This window comes from Leuciscus leuciscus (assembly GCF_965113295.1).
Source record: "Leuciscus leuciscus genome assembly, chromosome: 1".
Taxonomy (NCBI): Eukaryota; Metazoa; Chordata; class Actinopteri; order Cypriniformes; family Leuciscidae; genus Leuciscus; species Leuciscus leuciscus.
The window spans coordinates 35,261,949-35,273,687 of NC_138725.1; positions in this window are offsets into that span (position 1 = coordinate 35,261,949).

Here is an 11,739-nt window from a genome sequence, read left to right on the forward strand (position 1 = left end):
TTTTGTGTACATTGCAGAAAATGCAATAGGCGGATTATTTTCCATTGTGAAATGTTAAGTTCAGAAATTCATACAAAAATAATACTACAATAAAAAATGCTTAAAATTTGGATTTCGTTAGAGTAGTAGCTCTACTAACTTCACAATGCTACAGTAAAAATGTCTAAATTTGTTTATGGTGACAGTCAAGCACAATGGGTATAATTGAGGCAACTTTTAACGCACCCTCAAAGGCAGCTGAGATATAGATCCCCCAATGGGCAATGGGTAATTTTGGCCTTTTTCATGGGTCCATAATTTCAAAATTCTACAGTATAAATATCTGAAATTGTGCATGATTATATTCAAGCACAGATGCAGGATAAAGCATCAGTGAAACACCCCCAAATGGGCCAACAATGTGATAACTCTTCTGTATTGTCAGATTGGGTCCATAACTTTAAAATGTACAGTAACAATGCAATGGCTCTTTCAAGTCAATTCAATTTAATTCATACATACATTCATTTGTATAACACTTTGTATACACAAATAGGCTTTTCCAATTTTTTTGAGCAGATAGTTACAATCACAGACAGTAAAAGAAATGGATTGTCGCATTGTCGTGTTTCTTTAGAAATAAATAATGGACAAATGGAGTCTTTAAACGCCTCAGATGTAAAGTTATTCACTGTCAAAGTGACGCCAAAATGAATGGGAGTCAATGGGATGCTAACAGCAGGTCCGCTAGCCAATGGCGGCGTCCGGGGGTGGTACGCTATTCGAGCACTCAATTAACCCCCTGGTTACAATATAGTTAACAATATAGAGCTAAAATGCTTCTGTGATTTTTGTGCATTTTCTGCACAATTCGCGGCGCTGTTTCTCGGCAACCTCAGAGGGTGCGTTAAATTGGACATTATCCCATTATAGTAGAGCTACTACTCTAACGAAATCCAAATTTTAAGCAGTTTTTACTGTAGAATTATTTTTGTATGAATTTTTAAACTTGGCACTTTACACAATGTATAATAATCCGCCTATTGCATTTTCTGCACAATTCGCGGCGCTGTTTCTCGGCAACTTCAGAGGGTGCATTAAATTGGACATTATCCCATTATAGTAGAGCTACTACTCTAACGAAATCCAAATTTTAAGCAGTTTTTACTGTGGAATAATTTTTTTATGAAGCTTTAAACTTGGCACTTTACACAGTGCACAATGAGCCGCCTAATGTATTTTCTGCCCATTTCGCGGCGCTGGTTCTCAGCCGCCTCAGAGGGTGCGTTAAATTGGACATGATCCCATTATAGTAGAGCTATCACTCTAACGGAATCCAAATTTTAAGCAGTTTTTACTGTGGAATAATTTTTTTATGAAGCTTTAAACATGGCACTTTACACAGTGCACAATGAGCCGCCTAATGTATTTTCTGCCCATTTCGCGGCGCTGTTTCTCAGCCGCCTGATGGTGCGTTCACACCGGACGCGAATTGCGCGTCAGGCGCGAGTGATTTCAAAGTCAATGCAAAGACGCGTTACGCGCGTAAAAAATTCCTGCGGCGCGAATGAGGCGTAGAGCGCGGCGCGGTAGACGCGAATACGCCTCATTCGCGCGTCAAGTTCGCGCGAATGGCGCGAATTGAGCGTCTGGTGCGTTAAGCGCGTTACGCGCGAATGTTTTATGTAGTGCTTTTTGTGCATTCTCGTGTTTGACGCGAATTCGCGTCTGCCGCCCGAGTTGAAAAATCTGAACTTCTGCGTCAATTCGCGCCGCGTTAACCAATCAGAAGCCTGCTTCAGCTGCTTGCTGCTGTCACGTGGTGAAGTGACAGTTTATAATGTTATTTTATGTTTATGTCAATACATTATTTTGTAATATGACTAAAATGCACAACAAAGCAAATCTTTCACATAAAAACTCGATTTCAATATATGAGAGATACTCATTTTGTATTGAATGCAATTTATTCCATATCTATATGAAACATTATTAATCTAATGTGAAGACAACAAATACAATTTAGTGTATACAAACTAAAACAAAAATCACAGGTTTCACTTTTGGAGGCTGGCTCCATTTATTATCAAAACAAAAATAAATGACAGATTAGGTGGGTGCGGGTGAGGGTGAACCTCGCGCCGGGCTGTACAGCGCGGGCTCGTCAGGCAGCGACCACTCGAGGCCGAGGCCTTATACGGCCTACGCTGTCCTCGTCAGCGTCCTCACCGTTAGGTCCACCAAACCTAGGTCCTGGACCAAATTGTGAAACTCCTGAAACCCTCCGGAGAGTCTGGTGGACCCGAGTACAGCGACGATGTCCCCTACGCAGCTGTTTCTGCTCTCCAGAGCATATACGAGCGGTGACTCTCTCGATTAATGCTAATGCTAATGCTAATGCTCGATAAACATCTAAAAAAGATGGCCGCCAACGGGTTTCGAAACTTTCGCCTCTGACGCGCGTAAATGTCGCTTCAAACTTTTGTTTTGTCGCGCGTCAATCTCGCTCTTGACACGCGAATGTACACATGTGGTCAAGCGTCAAACTAGACGCGGTAGACGCGAATTTGACGCGCTATTCGCGTCCGGTGTGAACGCAGCATCAGAGGGTGCGTTAAATTGGACACTGTCCCATTATAGTAGAGCTACTACTCCAACGATATGCAAATTTTAAGCAGTTTTTACTGTGGAATTATTTTTTTATGAAGCTTTAAACTTGGCACTTTACACAGTGCACAATGAGCCGCCTAATGTATTTTCTGCATTTCGCGGCGCTGGTTCTCAGCCGCCTCAGAGTGTGCGTTAAATTGGACATTATCCCATTATAGTAGAGCTATCACTCTAACGGAATCCAAATTTTAAGCAGTTTTTACTGTGGAATAATTTTTTTATGAAGCTTTAAACTTGGCACTTCACACAGTGCACAATGAGCCGCCTAATGTATTTTCTGCCCATTTCGCGGCGCTGTTTCTCAGCCGCCTCAGAGGGTGCGTTAAATTGGACACTGTCCCATTATAGTAGAGCTACTACTCTAACGATATGCATATTTTAAGCAGTTTTTACTGTAGAATTATTTCTGTATGAATTCTTGAACTTGATACATTACACAATGTACAATAATCCGCCTATTGCATTTTCTGCACAATTCGCGGCGCTGTTTCTCGGCAACCTCATAGGGTGCGTTAAAATGGACATTATCCCATTATAGTAGAGCTACTACTCTAACGAAATACAAATTTTAAGCAGTTTTTACTGTGGAGTTATTTTTTTATGAAGCTTTAAACTTAGCACTTTACACAGTGCACAATGAGCCGCCTAATGTATTTTCTGCCCATTTCGCGGCGCTGGTTCTCAGCCGCCTCAGAGGGTGCGTTAAATCGGACATGATCCCATTATAGTAGAGCTATTACTCTAACGGAATCCAAATTTTAAGCAGTTTTTACTGTGGAATTATTTTTTTTATGAAGCTTTAAACTTGGCACTTTACACAGTGCACTGCACAATGAGCCGCCTAATGTATTTTCTGGCCATTTCGCGGTGCTGGTTCTCAGCCGCCTCAGAGGGTGCGTTAAATTGGAGGGGTTGGGCAATTGGACATTATACCATTATAGTAGATCTACTACTCTAACAAAATCCAAATTTTAAGCAGTTTTTACTGTGGAATATTTTTTTTATGAAGCTTTAAACTTGGCACTTTACACATGTACAATCCGCCTATTGCATTTTATGCACAATTCGCGGCGCTGTTTCTCGGCAACCTCAGAGGGTGCGTTAAATTGGACATTGTCCCATTAGAGTAGAGCTACTCCTCTAACGAAATCCACATTTTGAGCAGTTTTTACTGTAGAATTTTTTTTTTATGAATTTTTGAACTTGGCACTTTACACAGTGCACAATGAGCCGCCTAATGTATTTTCTGCCCATTTCGCGGTGCTGTTTCTCGGCCGCCTCAGAGGGTGCGTTAAATTGGACATTATCCTCTTATAGGACAGCTGTTCCTCTAATGAAATCCACATTGTGATTAGTTTTTACTGTAGAATTATTTTTTTATGATTTTTTGAACTTGACACATTACACAATGTACAATAATCTGCCTGTTACACAGCAAAATCCCCAGTGTTAAATTAACACTCCTCAGTGTTTATATGTGTCCACACTACAGGGTGTTAAAAATTAACACTGAAGCAGTGTTGAAGTTAATGAGATAATTAAGTTAACACTGAAGCAGTGGTGAAGTTAATGAGATAATTAAGTTAACACTGAAGCAGTGTTGAAGTTAATGAGATAATTAAGTGATTAATTAAGTGATGATTGGCCATTAGTGGTGACACCTGATGTTAATAAGCAGAATCATTGACGGAAAGAGAAAAAACAATAACAGAAAAAAGAGAAACACAAGAACTACTGACTTCGAGTCATTACACATTGTTGCACTTATTATTACCAGTTTGACTTTATTTCTGTCATACATCGACAAAAGTTCTTGAGATTCAACAGAAGTTTAGATGGTAATATTTTATGGAATTTTTCTTTTCAAGTTACCATTTTGGTGGTCAGTGTTTGCTTTAGTTAGGCTCTTGACTCTTTTCATTTTATAATATTAGTTTTTCTCTGGCTGCTCCAACTCTGTGTTTATAAAGCACATTTGTTACTGCAAGAGAAAACATGACCTGCTCACAATATGTTTTGATGATAAAAACATTATCATGTAGTGTCCTGATTCACTGATGTGAGAGTCTAAATTTTTGACTATATGCTTGATGTCTTGTTTTAGTATTGGTGATTGTAGCTCTGAGATTCTATAGTTTGAGATCCAACAGCAATATCAAAAATTTTGAAAATACTTTGAGCAAAGAAGTTATTGTGTTTAAACACACAGACATCAAGAATCAGCATATGAATCTCAACAATGGTGACAATAAACAAACTAGTGACGAACAGATCAACTCTGAACATCACAAAACAAGCTACTAAAGTCAGAACAAAACAATAGCAAAATAAAAGCCAACAGAAAAAACAATGAAAATTACAGGACAATTCAGCTGCATAATTTATTCATGCTGCAATGCATGATGTGAGCCATTGATGCGTTCTGATTGGTGGCTCCCATCATGCACTGCAACATGAAGCATTTGTTTGATTGTCACCATTGTTGAGATTCATATGTAGATTCTTGATGTCTGTGTGTGATTTTTAATCCTTCAGATCTTTAAAACATTGCTGGAAGTAACTACTGTAGTGAAAAATTAATAAAACAATTAGATAATCAGGTTATAATGCTGGGTGACATCATTGAATCAGGTCACTAGTAATTTCATCATTGAAACATAACCAGGGCTGCATTTCCAAAAGCATCTTAAACTTAACTTGATCACATACCAAATGCAACAATTGGTCTGTACGATCAAATTAGGCTTGCGGTGTTTTCAGGAAACACAGCCCAGATCAGAGTTTCTCTTGCCACAACACATATGCTCTATAAGCACAGAGTTGGAGCAGCCAGAGAAATACTAATGTTAAAAAGTAAAGGGTCAAGAGCCCGACTAAAGCAACCACGGGTCACTATAATGGTGACATGAAACGAAACATTCCATAAAACATTACCATCTAAACTTCTGTTAAATCTAAATAAGACTGTGTGTAGATGTATGACAGAAATAAAGTCAAACTGGTAAAATAATAAGTGCAATAATGGTTCAAAGTCAGTAGTTCTTGTGTTTCTCTTTTTTCTGTTCTTGTTTCTCTTTCCTTCAGTGATTCTGCTTGTTATCATCAGGTGTCACCACTAATGGCCAATCATCACTTAATTAATCACTTAATTATCTCATTAACTTCAACACAGCTTCAGTGTTAACTTAATTATCTCATTAACTTCAACACTGCTTCAGTGTTAACTTAATTATCTCATTAACTTCAACACTGCTTCAGTGTTAATTTTTAACACCCTGTAGTGTGGACACATATAAACACTGAGGAGTGTTAATTTAACACTGGGGATTTTGCTGTGTACATTTTCTGCACAATTCGCGGCGCTGTTTCTCGGCCGCCTCAGAGGGTGCGTTAAATTGGACATGATCCCATTATAGTAGAGCTACTACTCTAACGAAATACAAATTCTCAGCAGTTTTTACTGTATAATTTTTTTTAATGAATTTTCTAACTTGGCATTACAGTGCATAATAAGCCGCCTAATGCATTTTCTGCCCATTTCGCGGCCCTGTTTCACAGCCGCCTCAGAGGGTGCGTTAAATTGGACATTATCCCATTATAGTAGTGCTGTTCCTCTAATGAAATCGAAATTTTGAGCAGTTTTTACTGTAGAATTATTTTTTGATACATTTTCTAACTTGGATTACACAGTGCACAAGCCGCCTAATACATTTTCTGCCCATTTCGCGATGCTGTTTCTCGGCCAACTCAGAGGGTGCGTTAAATTGGACATTATCCCATTATAGTAGAGCTACTACTCTAACGAAATCCAAATTTTAAGCAGTTTTTACTGTAGAATAATTTTTTTATGAATTTATGAACTTGACATTACACAATGCACAAAGAGCCGCCTATTGCATTTTCTGCACAATTCGCGGCGCTGTTTCTCGGCAACTTCAGAGGGTATGTTAAATTGGACATTATCCCGTTATAGGACAGCTGTTCCTCTAATGAAATCCAAATTTTGAGCAGTTTTTACTGTGGAATTATTATTTTATGAAGCTTTGAATTTGACATTTCACAATGCACAAAGAGCCGTATTGCTCCTTAGGCCCATTTGGCGACGCTGTTTCTCGGCCGCCTCAGAGGGTGCGTTAAAGTGGACATTATCCCGTTATAGGACTGCTGTTCCTCTAATGAAATCCAAATTTTGAGCAGTTTTTACTGTGGAATTATTGTTTTATGAAGCTTTGAACTTGACACTACACAATGCACAAAGAGCCGTATTGCGCCTTAGGCCCATTTCGCGGCGCTGTTTCTCGGCCGCCTCAGAGGGTGCGTTAAAGTGGACATTATCCCCTTATAGGAGTGCTGTTCCTCTAATAAAATCCAAATTTTGAGCAGTTTTTACTGTGGAATTATTATTTTATGAAGCTTTGAACCTGACACATTACACAATGCACAAAGAGCCGTATTGCGCCTTAGTCCCATTTCGCGGCGCTGTTTCTCACACGCCTCAGAGGGTGCGTTAAAGTGGACATTATCCCGTTATAGGACAGCTGTTCTTCTAATGAAATCCAAATCTTGACCAGTTTTTACTGTAGAATTAATGTTTTATGAAGCTTTGAACTTGACATAACAATGCACAAAGAGGCGTATGTGTGCATTGTGTAATGTGTCGTTAATTGATTGATTGGTTAATGAGTATGCTCCTAATTATTGTGGATTCCTCTCAGGTGTGTTTGTTATGTGTCCATGCCATGTGATGTTCTATTTAAGCTGCACCTGTACCAATAAATGATTGATTGTGTGTTCTCACTGCAACCTGTGTAAAGCATGTTTATTCTCTGTCTTTAGCTCTGTTTAACATGTCAAGTTCAAAAATTCATACAAAAAGAATTCCACAGTAAAAACTGGTCAAAATTTGTATTTCATTAGAGGAACAGCTGTCCTATAACGGGATAATGTCCACTTTAACGCACCCTCTGAGGCAGGCGAGAAACAGCGCCGCGAATTGGGCAGAAAATGTATTAGGCGGCTTATTGTGCACTGTAATGCCAAGTTAGAAAATTCATAAAAAAATAATATTACAGTAAAAACTGCTTAGAATTTGGATTTCATTAGAGGAACAGCACTACTATAATGGGATAATATCCAATTTAACGCACCCTCTGAGGCGGCTGAGAACCAGCGCCGCGAAATGGGCAGAAAATATACATTAGGCGGCTCATTGTGCACTGTGTAAAGTGCCATGTTTAAAGCTTCATAAAAAAATAATTCCACAGTAAAAACTGCTTAAAATTTGGATTTCGTTAGAGTAGTAGCTCTACTATAATGGGATAATGTCCAATTTAACGCACCCTATGAGGTTGCCGAGAAACAGCGCCGCGAATTGTGCAGAAAATGCAATAGGCGGATTATTTTACATTGTGAAATGTCAAATTCAAAAATTCATACAAAAATAATTCTACAATAAAAAATGCTTAATTTGGATTTCGTTAGAGTAGTAGCTCTACTAACTTCACAATGCTACAGTAAAAATGTCTAAATTTGTTTATGGTGACAGTCAAGCACAATGGGTATAAGGCCCCAGTGCAACTTTTAACGCACCCTAAAAGGCAGCTGAGATATAGATCCCCCCAATGGGTAATGGGTAATTTTGGCCTATTTCATGGCTCCATAATTGCAAAATTCTACAGTATAAATATCTGAAATTGTGCATGATTATATTCAAGCACAGATGCAGGATAAAGCATCAGTGAAACACCCCCAAATGGGTCAACAATGTGATAACTCTTCTGTATTGTCAGATTGGGTCCATAACTTTAAAATGTACAGTAACAATGCAATGGCTCTTTCAAGTCAATTCAATTTAATTCATGATACATACATTCATTTGTATAACACTTTTCACAATACATATTTCAAAGCAGCTTTACAGAAAATGCAGATTTCTGTTACAAAACCACAGTAGGATTTTATGAGATATCAGAAAGTACAGTTATAAGATAGAACAAATTAGTATTTACAAACGCATGAATTTTAAGCAAAATTAATGTGCAGTTTAAAGCAATGATAAAATGATAATTTATATATATTTATCATATAATCAGTCTTCATCAGGGCCTGGATCCAAGCTGGAGCATAATCTCTGGTTACCTTGTGAAATTTTTATTTGTAACAATAATAAAAATAAAAAATAAAAAGTATTCAATATATTTATTTTTAAATACATTCAAATTATGTTATTTGCAATATTGATGTATAGGCCTCATTATATTTTTTACAGTCATTTTATGTTATTATTATTTGTTATTTACCTTTCAAAATAATGTATTATTATTTTCTGAAAATAGATAGGCCTACAATATAAACAGGGTCCCCAAAAAGTGTAAATAAGAGAAAAACCACATGGTCCCTAAATTGAGCTGATGACATGTACAATTATTAAAGAATACTGTAGCCTAATTATGTGCCTTTATATTTTTACAGTCCATTTTCGCTGATATATCAGTGTTATTTGCATTTAAAAAAAAATATTATTCTTTTCTTCTAAAAATAGACACAAAAGTAACACAATTCCGTTAAAAAACGCGAAAAAGAGAAAAACCGCACGGTCCCTAAGTTGAGCGTCAATAAGAAGCCAGCAAACGCGGAAGTTCGCGTCATTTAAGGTGGAACGGATAGCGTCAATAAGAAGCTGCGAATAAGAAGCTGGATTCAGCCTCGTTATTAACATCCGGAAAATAAATCACATGAAGCACATCAGAAATTAACACATATGCTTGATTAATATAAAATTGAGCAAAAAATGTAAATCTTGTATAATTAAATTTGAGGTTAAATCAGTGTAGGCTGTTATTTGCTCAAAAAACAGAATCAACACTGAATTTAGAGAACATTCTTATAACAAAATTCTGTTAGCTGGGACAGTCTCAGTTTTGACTCTTTTTCTCTCAAATATTTTTCATGTCTCATTTGTGTCTATTTTTATTTCTCCTTAGGAATTTTAGGAGAAACATCTGAAATGCTGCTGATTCTAAAATGAGAGATATATAAGAATCACAACTAAGCCTCCTGAGCTTAGGGAAAGCAACACTGAGCAATACATTTTTCCTCTGGGTTTTCTAGTAGCCTATATTTGGAGACATTGAGAGGGATGAAAAGTCCCAAAGCAGTGTATTTGTACTCCTTATTGGAAGATTTTGGTTTTGTAATTTGAAAAAAACTTCAAACTCCCCTACTTTCCTTTCTCTTTTTTCATTTTCTTTCTGTTTATTTTGTCTTTAACTTACTTGCTGTTGGGAATGGTATAGTGATGGGATGATTGAATGTAAGCTGTTTGTAAAACTTTCAGTTATTAATGCCTTTCTGTTTATGTTCTACAAATATATGAAAAAGAAAAAAAAAACGGAAAAAAAAACTCGCTGCATCCAGTGTTACCAGATTGGGCGTGTTCTGAATTTGATTTGTGCGGGTGAATCAAATTTGGGCTGGTTTGGGGTCAGTTTGGCGGTTTTTAAACATCTACATTTTAAAGTCTAATGGGTTAATAAACAAAACTAAAGTGTATGTAGTTGGTTACATAAAATCAGTCAACATGTACATTACTAAACATACATGCATGCCCATTGCCCATGCAGTCAGCTAGTGAGTCAGCTGGCCGTCCTCGACGAGCACGCGCTTTTAAGGCGGGCATACACTGTGCGATTTTTGTTCCGATTTTGAGCCGAATTCTGACTCTTTTTCGGGTCGGGACGATTTTCAGCTTTGTCGTGCGTCGTTTGTCGTGCAGTGTAGGCTACAGGGGGAAACGAGAGGCGATTAACCTCTCACGACTGGCAATCGGATGGTCGGATGAATTTCTGGCATAGAGACAGAGCGTATTTAGGCCACGCCCACACCCAGGGGGAAAACAATCCAACCGTCTCCATTGACTTTGCATTGCGAGAGGCCTTGTCATTTCTTGCTTCTAACAAAAGACAGACAAATGCCTAAAAGCTGCTGTGTGACAAGGTGTACAGCAAACAAGCTAAAAAAAACAGAAATACGTTTTTATTAGCTCTCGACCTCAAAAAACGAGTGTTTAGTAGCCTACATAAAAGTGGATACAGGCAGTTGAGACAGAGCGTCACATGTCTCATTACTCTGAGAACTAACGTACGCCCGCCGGAGGAGACTGTAATCGGCAACACAGGATAGTTTATCTTACAGAAATACAATATATAAAACTGACATTTGGATATTTGACTCACCAGTGACCAAATGTTTAACTTACTGCACACGTAGTGTATTTTAGTGCATACTGAGTGTCAGGATCCCACAATTTACCCATTCGTTCCAGCCTGTATCCACTTTTATGTCCTCAAACGCTCGTTTTTTGGGGTCGACAGCTTATGAAAAAATATTTCTGGGTTTCTTAGCTTGTTTGCTGTACACCTTGTCACATAGCAGCTTTTAGGCATTATTCTGTATTTTGTTAGAAGCAAGAAATGACAAGGAGGCAGCCTCTCGCAATGCAAAGTCAATGGAGACAGTTGGTTTGTTTTCCCCCTTGGTGGGCGTGGTCTTCAGATTATGACGCGTTGCGCTCTGTCTCTATGTTAGAAATTTTGGTCGCTCCTCGTGACTATAGAGCTTGTAAGTCCCGCCCATCCGTAAAACCCCACAGGACCTCTAGATTGAAAAATCGTCAATGCAAGTGAATGTGAGAAAATAATTATTTTCTGGTCCCGTTTGAATTATGCCATGAATGTGAACATAATGTTGTCTGTGAATTTTTTATATAATTTTTCATGTTACGAGTTTGACAGTATATTGTATGATTCTTTGGCTAGCAGTTGTGGAAAAGACATAATGAGAAAGACTACATGTCGCCTATGTGACGTCACCCCATAACACATTTCCCCTCCACTTGTCAAATCACGGTGCTAATGCTGCGATAATCTATGGAGACAGATCGAGATGCCTGTGTGTTTTGTACCCAAATGTCACCATTCAAACCAAATGGGCTGTTCTTTCTTCAGAAACGCGTCGAAAGCAGCGAAGAGTTGTAGTCCACAAAGTGCTCTCACACAAAGTCTAACCGTATCAAACTTCTACCCGCTAAAT